Raw genomic sequence first — 11,502 nt, forward strand, 5'->3', positions numbered from 1 at the left:
TCATATCTAACTTTGTCGCCCCCCATATCTTCCACCAACAAAGCTTCTTTAGTCATGAAACAAAAAAAGTTGCAGAGACCCTTCGAGAAGCAAGCCAAGAAGAGAAAAGGGAAGTGTGTGAGCCCAGTGTCAATAAATGAGAAATGAAGTTGGGCGCATGGGAAAAAATGAAGTCACTTTTAGAAATGATTTCCTGGTTACGAGGCATTAAAGGCCAGCAAATACCGACGGCAACCAACACGTTTCCAATCCAGTCATACCTCATCATGACTTTGCAAGCCCAAGTAAAATGCCAACACAACAACGCGTGCGTCATCGCCAACCTAGCCGAACGAGCCACCACCACATCAAAAGGGATCATACGGATATTTCCATTGTTTGAATTATGAAACCACCGCCTCTAGACTGCCCCGAGAGAAGAGAGGAGGGTAAGGGAAGCACTTGGCAGCCGCTCAATCATTAGTGGAGATTTTGGATTTCTCTTCCTGGAGGAGGAAGTTAACATGGTCTGGGAGGGAGTTGTGACTCCTCCAACATCTCAGCCCTGAGAGGTTTAGGCCAATGGCTGCCATGGTGTCCGCCACACAGTTGCCTTCCCTGTAGATATGCATAACTCTGAATGAGTTAAGCCCGGAGATGAGCCTCAAGGTGTCCCTGATGGTTCGCTCAATTGTCCAATTAAGCTTATTTCGCCCTTTGACAACATCAATGATAAGCATGAAGTCCCCCTCAATGTCCATAATCCTGATTCCCATGGAGAGGGCAATGTGGATTCCCCAGGCTAAGGCCATCGCTTCAGCCTAATTAGAGGAATTCCCATTCAGGTTACCCGCATAAGCAGCAATAAGGGCCCCTGAATGGGCTTTGATCACCCCTCCACCAGCAGCTAGGCACCCCTGGTAGCCCCATCAAAATTGAGTTTTAAATTTGTAGTCGAGGGGAACCAGACCATGCTTTGTCTTAGAAGTCTCTTAGACAAGTCAACAAGAGAGAACGAGGAGGGAAGGTTCCAGTGTCTAGCAATTTCCCAGTCCCAGGTAGAGGGGGGCTTGGACGCTATCCAGGTTTTAGAAACAAAGATATTCTCAAGAATTAGATTAAGGAATCGAGCAAACACAGTTTCCATGAAGGCCTCCTTGTCTCTGAATATCCTGTCATTACGTTCCTTCCATATACACCAGCTCACGTGGGGGGATCTGCTTCCACAGTTGTTGGATAAGGGAGTTGGAAGAGGGGCCCTGAAATTCCTGAGACAGATTTAACAAATTATCATTCATTACCCAACATATATTAAGCCTATTGTAGACCATCCCCCATAGCTCCCAAGTGAAGGCACAGTGGAGGAAGAGATGGGCAAGACTTTCTTCATCATTTTTGCAGAGGATGCATCTGTTAGGGAAATGGAATCCCCGCTTGACCAAGTTGTCTTGGGTCAAGATTTTGTTGAGGAGAGCAGTCCACCAGAAGAAATTAACCTTGGGGAGGAGTTGGGGATTCCAAACCTCTTTCTAGATAAAGGAGAAAATAGGTTCCCTAAGTAAGCTGGTGTAGGCAATTATGACAAAGAAGTCTCCAAAGGGGTCCCACTTCCAAATAAGTTTGTCCTCCCTAGGAAACAAGGGGAGGAATATACTGGCCAAAAGCTTCTAAAGCTCTCTAGCAGCAGGGAGGAGGAAGGGATGGTCAATGCAGCAGTCCTCCAAGGCCCTCCAAGTGCAATTGTTGAAGTAATCACTAACCCTTTCACCAAAGAAGCCTTTGGTGGCATCCTATAGTCGTCTCAGGGAGGGGGAAGAAGCAAGGGGTCTCTCTCCTAACCAGCAATCTTCCCATAAGAGAATGATCCTGTCATTTCCAATAATCCACCTCAAACCAAGAGAAAAAGGGTCACTGCAGCTCAAGATGTTATTCCAAATTTTGGAACCCCTAAGAAGGCCCTCCTCTTTCAGGACAGAGGAGAAGTTCGCATTACCCAGGTACTTAGTCCTGATGATCCTACTCCAATCCATATCCTTGTTCAGAAGCTTCCACGCAATTTTAGTCATAAGGGCTTTATTGAACCTTGAGATCTTGCGGGTTCCCAAGTCGCCCATGGCCTTGGGAAGACAAACTTTGTCCCGGCCCAGCAAGGCTAGCCTCTTATTTTCTTCCATTCCCATCAGAGGAAAGTCTTTTGAATGTTTTCTAGCTTAGCAGCGATAGCCGCAGATATCTTGAATAGGGAGAGAAAGTACACAGGGATCCCCTAGAGGGAGGAGGAAAGCAGCTGCAATTTCCCAGCACTACTCAGGAATCTACCTTTCCAACCAACCAACTTTTTCTTCATTCTTTCAAGGATAGAGATCTAGAAGGAATTAGAGACATCTTTAACAGTCAAGGGGAGGCCTAGGTAGGAGCCAGGGAGGGAGGCCCTTTGACAACCAAGGATTCTGCAGACTTTATCTCGGAGTTGGGCATTAGTGTGGAAGAAGTAAATGTTGCTCTTTTCATAGTTAATGTGGTGGTCAGATGCTAGAGCATAGGTGTTGAGAAAGGATTTCCAATCCTTAGCTTCCCAAACAAAGGAGATACCAAAAAGGATAGTATCGTCAATGAACTATTGTAGAACATTGGGGGGGAGCGTAGAGGCAGGTTTGATGCCCAAAAGAGTGCCCCTGCGGACCATAGAGTTCAGGTTAGAGGCCAACACTTTAGCTAGGATGATAAAGAGGTAAGGGGATAGAGGATCCCCTTGCCGCAACCATTTGGAGGCCCTGAACTTCTCCAGGGGGCTCCCGTTTAGCAGCACCGCGTAGGTGATAGTAGATATGCATTCCCCAATAAGTTTGATGAGTTTGTCTCCAAACCCCATAGCTTTGAGAACTTTGAAAAGGAAGTTCCAGTTGACCTTGTCATAAGCCTTGGAGATATCAAGCTTGAGAACCATCCCCGACTGATGACACTTATCCATGGAGTGGATAATCTCACGAGTAGAGATGACCGCATCAAGAATCTGTCTACCAGGAATAAAACCCTTCTGGGAGGGGCTAATCAAAGGATCCAAGAAATGTTTGAGCCTATTAACAAGAACTTTGTTGAAGATTTTATAAATAGTGTTGCAGAGACTGATAGGGCGGAATTCCTTGAGAGTAGATGCCTCCTGAGTTTTGGGGACAAGAGAAATGAAGGTGTGATTGAGTTTGTTGAGGAGCCTTCCTAATCTTAAAAAATCTCTAGTAGCCAGAACAACATTAGGGCCCACCACATCCCAAAAATCTTGAAAAAAAACTAGAGGGAAACTATCAGGACCCGGGGCTTTGAAGGGGCCCATAGCAAAAATAGCAGACTTGACTTCCTCCTCAGAAACACGGGCCAAAATAAGGTTGCTATCTTCCTCTGAGAGGGGTGGCAGGAGGTAGTTAAGAAGGTCCTCCCCAACAGGCCCCCTCGGTCATCATCATCCCTAAATAAAGTGGCAAAATAGTTCGTAGTCAGTCTACTCAAACTATCAACATCGTTGACCACCTTATTGTTGTCGTCCATGATGGAAGAGATGTGATTTCTACGCCTATGGATAGAAGAAGATATGTGGAAGAAAGTAGTATTTTTATCACCCTCTTTGAGCCATTGAACCCTGGATTTCTGTTTCCAATAGAGTTCCTCTTTGTGGGAATTTTCCTTCCATTTTCTTCGGAAGGCAACCTCCTCCATATGGGTGGCTTCAAGGGAGTCACCTTGATCAATACGCTCTTGGATAACAATCAGTTTACTATTGAGCTCCTTTTTTTTCTTGAAGATATCCCTGAAGGTGTATTTGTTCCAGCCCCAAACATTTCTTTTGACCAAGTCGAGCTTCTGGGAAATCCTGAACATAGGAGTACCAGGTATGTTGGTGCTCCACCATCTTGTAATGCAATCCTTGAACTCTGAATGAGAGTTCCACATAATTTCATATCGAAAAGGATGATTCTTACTTGCAACATTTGTGGTATTCCAAAGGAGCAGGGGGTTGTGGTCAATGACCATTCTGGGGAGGGCAATGAGCTTCAAGGTCGGACCAATAGTTGCCCGAGATGAAAAATCTGTCAAGTCTGACCTGAATAAGATCCTTTCCCTTCCTGAGATTGGACCAAGTGAATTTTTGCCCTGATAGTTCCACATCCATTAACCCATTCCTACCAATGAAGTCAACTAGATCAGTCATGCTGTTAGAGTACTCTGGAAGGCCTCCCAACTTCTCAGAGGGGATCAAGGGAGATTTGAAATCACCCGCAATAAACCAGTGGGCATTGGCATTATTTTGTATTAGAGAAGTTATGTCGTTCCAGAGCTTTAATCTACCAGATCTGACATTGGGGGCATAAACATTAACAAGAATGCATGAGTCCATCGAGGAAGAGAGTTCAGAGACCAAAAGGTTGGTCGAGGAGGAGAGAAGACTACCAAAAAAATGGGAGGGGTCCCACATGGTGACCAAGCCACCGGAGGCTCTAGTAGCATCACTAATAACAAACTTCACACCAGGCCAATTTTTACCAGCAACAAGGGAAAAGGAGGACATAAACATCTTAACTTCTTGGAGAAGGACCATAATTTTATTTTCAGAAAAATACACTTTTTAAGAGCATATTGCTTTTGGGGTTTGTTAAGGCCCCTCATGTTCCAGGAGAGGACCTTCATTTCTTACCTTTTATGGATGTCTCCAAGGTCCGTTGCCTGCCATTAGCAATATCCCTTGTGGCTTCCTTTTGTCTTGATAGTCTCTGCGATGGCTGGCCCACTTTGAGATTCATCCCCACATCAAGCTTTGCAATCCTGGTCTTGCGTCTTTGAGTAATCTAGCCCTCATCAACAGGAGTTATACAACCACTGGATGATGCACCAGGGGCACCAGGTGAGAGTAAACACTGGTTCAGGGTGGGAGACACCAACAGGGAGCGAGCTGTCTCTCGGGCGAGAGAGGGGTCCCTCACAATCTCACCATCTTCTAGTTGATCAACCAGTGAAACCGAGTTGACTGTCGGGGAGATGCATTGTTCCTTATGGGCCGAATTAGAGGCTTCCACCACAATCTTTGCAAGAGATTTGAGAAGGTTGTTGATACTCTCAGCAAAGGGGTATTCTTCCATAATTGGGTCCTTGATTGCTAAGGGAGGCAGGTCTGGGCCAGGAGTAGGAGTGACCACAGGTCCCACAGCCAAGTCTTGATGAATAATAGGAGCATTTGGCACTGAAACTTCCACCTGGGTCGGGCCCTTAAGCTTGAATAAATCTGTATAGTTATTATTAGTAATAAAAAAATATATCTTATGGGTATATATAATGGTAAGTGCTACTAGAGGAGTATCTACGTATTCTCCTTATATTAACATCAAAAATAGCACATCAGATGCAAATTGCTATTAAATAGTAATACATAATCATAAATAAAAAAAATGTATAGTTATTATTACTATTAAATAATAAATATTACATTATAAATATTGAATTGTGTGGTGCAATGCTTCTGACTAGGGCTTATGTGGTTGCGCTCAAGGGTGAAAGCCTTCTATTGTGTTTTTCCAATGGAACCGACATGCTCCTTAGCCTTCTCATGGTGTCCAAGGTAAGAAATGGAGGGAGGGCAATGCCAAGGTCAATGAGGAATTTTGAGAAGATTGCAGGAAGCCTTTCTTTGGAGCCAGTGACAGAATACAACAAACTCCTTCTAGCACTTTCGTGCCTCCTTCCTCTCTCAAGTATTCGACAGTTTGGTGTGACAATGCTTGCTCTCCCAAGTGTATGGTGACCCATGGGTTTGATCACTTTGATGGCCCCTCTCTTGGCTAGGGAAATCTTAGCAGCACTAAGCTCGACAAGATCCCCTTGCCATGTGGGGGTGCAAAAGGGTTTTCCCAGCAAGGGTGATACAATTAAGTTGGGCCAACATGGACAGGAGATATCAAGGGTTATCAATAGAAAGGAAATGAATAAAAAATTCATCGAGCCATTAGAGGGCAGGCCAACAATTTGTTTGGATGAGGATGTTAATAGAAATGTGGTAGAAAATGAAAAATTATTTCTTGAGATAGGTTTGATTGGGAGATTTAGGGGCTTTTGGCCAAGCCTTAGTGATTTGCACAAATGGATTGCTTAGTTTTGGAGCCCCATTTTGGAGGGGGATATTCAGATCTACCCTGGAGCCCAAGGGTTTTTCGTGGTTGTGCTCGATGGTAAGTAAGATAGATAGAAAGCCTTATGTAATTACTAATAGAGTTAGGAGGAGAAGTTCATGTCAATGCTAAAACCTTGGTACCACTTTCAACCCTGCCATTGAACCCTTCAAGAAGATTCCACTATGGGTAAGACTTCCTAACCTACCACTACAATAATGGTTTGAATCATGTTTTGAGTTTGTTGGGGACATGTTGGGTAATTTTTTTAGGGTGGATGAGGGCACTCTTGACTTCAATCACACTACCTATGCTCGTATTCTGGTTAAAATTAACATGAAGAGGGCCCCTTCAGTAGAATTATGTATGAAATCTACAAATGGGGTTTGGCTACAACCTATGGATTACGAAGGAATTCCTCTCAAATTTAGGCATTGTTATCAGACAAGGCATGTGGTTGCAAACTATGTCAAAAGAAAATGTCATAATCAAGCAACCTAGTGGAAAGAGGAAAATCCTCAGCTCTATGTGGTTGAAATAGTAGAGTCTAAAATACTAGAGACAGTTGAGGAGAAGGGATTTGTTGATGGAAAAACACTAGAGACCATTAAGGAGAAGGGATCTATTGATGGGTTGTATTGCAAGGCTCTTGATGTTTTGTGATGCCTCAAAGGGGTCAAGGTAAAGACAAAGAATAGTGCTAATGTTGACTGTTATTTAGAGGAGAAGAAAGTGGCCAACAAAGGGTGTTTCCAGAAATCAAACAAAGGGGTGAGTCCCATTTCAAACTTTGTGGTTGTTAGAGAAACAACAACATTGAAAAAAAGATTTTAGTGTGGTTGGTTGCAACCTTAGTAACGCTAAGAAAATTTTTGGTGGTTGTTTGAACAACTCTGAAGGGGAGGAAAAATCCTCCATTGAGGACACATTGATGTGACAAAAGGAGGTCCATTGGCAATTTGTGAAGGGAAAGAAAGTCAAGAAAGCTAAGCAGGAAGGAACCTTTTATATGCTCCTTCATTCACAAACTAAAAGAGGAATCAATAGAAATTATTAATTGCATAGGTGGACTATGGTAAAGAGGGGATTGGAACTACTACTCAATATGTATTGAGATAAATGGATACAATGAACATAATGTAATACACTTTTATATTAATATTGTGAGATTTTGTCAAGATCAAGGGCACAATGAAAAGCATAAAGAGAGACAATGGAATGACAAGAACAAACTGTATTCTCATCAATATACAAATGATCAACTGGATTTAACCAATACAATTAATATGAGTCTGCTTATATACGCAAGGCCATATGGATGTACGAGCACACAATCATGACATGTAGCTCAATGAGAAACAAGGGTAGGTAAGAAATACTAGGAGTAGGTAGGACATATAATATAATATTCCACAAGAGGTGGGTGACCCACCAAATGTGGAGTGTAACAACAAGATAAGACCACAAAAGGTGGAATTTCTCCTACAAGCTATATCCCTATGTGCACACTTCCCTAAGTGTCTCATATCCAAACTACGAAGAGATGCATTATCCTAAGTTAACTTAAGTAAAGTATAATAATATCCATGATGAATATTTATTTACACCAACACCCCCCTTAAGTGCAACTTAGGGAAATGAAGACTCGAGTCAACAATGCAAGATGGGTCCCGACTACTAGGCCATGATAGGTACCCATGGACAATAGGCAAATAATATGCAAATGCAAGCAAACCCATGCAATGCAATCTCTCACAAACATAGAAAGGGAGAAAACCTAGTGGGAAAAAACTCCCCCCCCCCCCCCCCACAAAAGAGAGATGAATGTACAAAAGACTCTCAAAGAAGAAGGACAAAACCTCAAAGTGGAAAAAGTCCCCCCCATAAGAGAGGAAGGAGAAGTCAGTTGACCCCCCCAATGAAACATCCCGCACCCTCAAGGGAGCTCGCAATTGTTGTAACTTACTCTCGGTGAAGGGTTTGGTGAATATGTCTACAACCTGCTCCACTATAGGACAATACTACAAATGAATGACATGCTCCTGAATCAACTCTCAGATATAGTGCATGTGGATCTCGATGTGTTTGGTTCGCTGATGCTGGACCGGGTTCTTTGAGATTGCAATAGCACTCTGATTGTCGTAATGTAGAATTGTCGGTCATGGAATGGTGAACCCAAACTCTGTGAGAATCTGATAAAGCCAAATGGTCTCAGTCACTGCATTAACAACTCCTCGATACTCAGCCTCAGTCAAAGAGAGAGCAATAGCATGTTGCTTCTTGCTCTGCCAACAAATGGGGCCTGAACCAAGGTGAAAACTATAACTAGAAGTAGACTTATGATCATCAAGATCGCCAGCCCAGTCAGAGTCTGTGTAACCAACCAAGTGAAGTCCTGTGCCTGTTGCATAGTGAATCCCATAGTGATGTGCACCCTGGATGTAATGAAGGATGTGTTTGGCGGCTTTCCAATGAAGCTCATGTGGTTCCTGCATGAAGCGAGAAACCATGCCAACCGCAAATGAAATATCAGGGCATGTGTGTGTCAAGTAAATGATACTACCCACAAGCTGACAATACAATGTGGCATCAACTGGTGGAGAAAAAACATTGAACCTCAAGCTTGACTCCTGAAAGAAAGCGAGTCAGTGCAGGCTTAAAATCAGCCATATGAAAGCATGCAAGAAGATCAAGAGCATATTTGGGTTGCGATAGTGTAATCCCGGAAGGTGACTGTGAAATCTCTATCCTGAGAAAGTAGTGCAAAAGACCCAAGTCAGTCATAGCAAATCTATCATGCAAAACATATTTGACACTGCTAATGATGGATGCGGTGCTCCCTATAATGATCAAATCATCAACATAGAGCACAAGTATCAAGTGTGAGTCATCCTGTCGCAAAATGTAGACATTTGGATCGGAATGACACCTGGTGAACCCTGCTGAGAGAAAAAAGGAATCCATCTTGAAATACCAAGCCCGGGGAGCCTACTTAAGGTCATAGATAGATTTCCTTAGTCTCCAAACCAAGGAAGAATCCTGGATGAAACCTTGTGGCTGCTCCATATAAATCTCCTCATCAAGATCCCCATGAAGAAAAGCACTCTTCACATCCATCTGATATACAACCCAACCATGAGTTGCACCAATAGCAAGTGTCAAGCGAATGGAGTTCATCTTAGCTATGGGCGCAAAGGTCTCAGTATAGTCAACACCTGGAACCAGAGAGAAACCTTTCACAACAAGCCAAGCCTTATACTTATCCACACTACCATCCGCTACAAACTTGGTTCGATAGATCCACTTATATCGAACCATCTTTCTCCCCTTAGGGAGAGGGACTAACTCCCATGTGTTGTTCCTCATCAAGGAACTATACTCTTCCTCCATAGTGTGGTCGCACTCAGGAACCCCTGATGCTTCCCGAAATGTCTATGGATCAGAATTGGTAGCAATGAAAGCATGTGGAAGGTCCTGATGTTGTGATTGAGTCTTTCGTGTATCTAAAGGATCCCCAACAAGAGAACCCGCTAACTCAAGTGTCTGTCGAGCCCAACGAGGTCTAGGTGGGGGTGGAGAACGAGGCTCCTCAACTGCAAGTGGACCCTGCGGAGGTGTAACCCTATGAGTCAGAGTTGAAGGAGTCTCATCATCTAAATCACTAACATCACTATCCACAATGGGGAAAGGTGGAGGAGGTAGAGAGGCTAAGCTAGTAGAGATTTCCTGAAAGTGAACACCCCTCTCAATAAACACCTCATGTGTCTCAAGATCCATCAATCTATATGCCTTATAACCCTCAGTATATCCAACAATTATGCAAGGCCTACTCTGAGGTTTCAATGCCTTGCATTTCTGTGGAGGTATACAAGCCCATGTTGGATACCCAAAGACTCTGAAATGTCTCACAATCAGTTTCCTACCACCCCAAGCTTCAAAAGGAATAATACCCTGCAAAGCTTTCTGAGGAACTCGATTTTGGATGTGTGTGGCACAACTGATAGCCTCTACCCAAAAGGTGGGATCAAGAGAATGTGCATGTATCATACAACTAGACATTTCTTTGAGAGTTCTATTCTTGCGCTCTACAACTCTGTTCTGGTGTGGAATGTATGCAACAGAATGTTGAAGATCAATCCCCTCAAATATACAAAAATCCTCAAGTTGTTTGTTCACATATTCCCTTCCATTATCTGTGCGAAGAATCTTGACCACTTTCTTGGATTGCTTCTCCACACGAGTCTTGAAGTTTTGAAATCTGTCAAATAATTCACTCTTATGAATAAGAAAGTAGACCCAAATGAAGTGGGAGTAGTCATCAATGAAGGTGAGGACATAGCGGGCCTTACTAAATGAAGGTACTGGAAATGGACCTGCTACATCGCTATGAACAAGTTGAAGAACTTCCAAAGCTCTCCGAGCTTTCCCCTTATCAAACTTCTCCTCGGGATGCTTGCCCATGGAACATCCTGAACATACACCCTTTGAAAAACTGATTCGAGGTAGACCTGTGACCATGTCTTTAGTGTTGAGCTGCTGAAGATAGCGGTAGTTGAGGTGACCAAACCACTCATGACATAGCTTACTTTTTGAATTTGAATGAGTAAGCAAGGCCCTAGAAGGAGAACTTGGCACAAAGTGGGAGAATGAATAAAGCCTTGAGTTGTCATTGACTTGTCCCACTGCTACCAAGGTATCATCATCAAGTTCTTTTACCACAATTGAATCAGGTGTAAACTCAACCTTTTTCCCATTCCCATAGTGAGTGATTTGGTAGATAGAGAGAAGGTTGGTAAACAAATTAGGAACATAAAGAACATTCTCAAATGTTCCATCATCCATGTCAACTGAACCTTTCCCTTCAACCTCAACTTGAGTATCATCACCTATGTAAATGTGAGGTACCTTTGATGGCTCCAATGAAGAAAACTGCTCTTTTGTAGAACCCATGTGATAAGAGGTACCCGAGTCAAGTATCCAATGTTGTGAAGAACCTATTGTAGCCACAAATGCTTTCCCTTTTCCCTTAGACTGAGAGGAAGAGGAAGGAGATGAATCCTTCTTTGTGTAGGTGGATGGCAAGTTGATGTTGTTTTTCTTAAGAAGATTTGTCAACTCATCAACTTGCTTGGCGTGGTATCGATGCTCATCATGACCATACTTCTTGCAATAAGCACAAGTTGGTTTATCCTTCTTAGGTGGAGTCCCCTTCTTGGAAGAGGATGAAAAATCGCCTTTTGATGGAGAGGATGATTGCCCCTTTTCCTGCTGTGGCTTTGACTTAGATTGCTTCTTCTTCTTGTTGGAATATTTGCCTTGACTCCCTTGACTCCCTTGATTAGCCACCAAAGCCTTGGACTTTGAAGACTTG

Source organism: Cryptomeria japonica, chromosome 6 (assembly GCF_030272615.1).
Source record: "Cryptomeria japonica chromosome 6, Sugi_1.0, whole genome shotgun sequence".
Taxonomy (NCBI): Eukaryota; Viridiplantae; Streptophyta; class Pinopsida; order Cupressales; family Cupressaceae; genus Cryptomeria; species Cryptomeria japonica.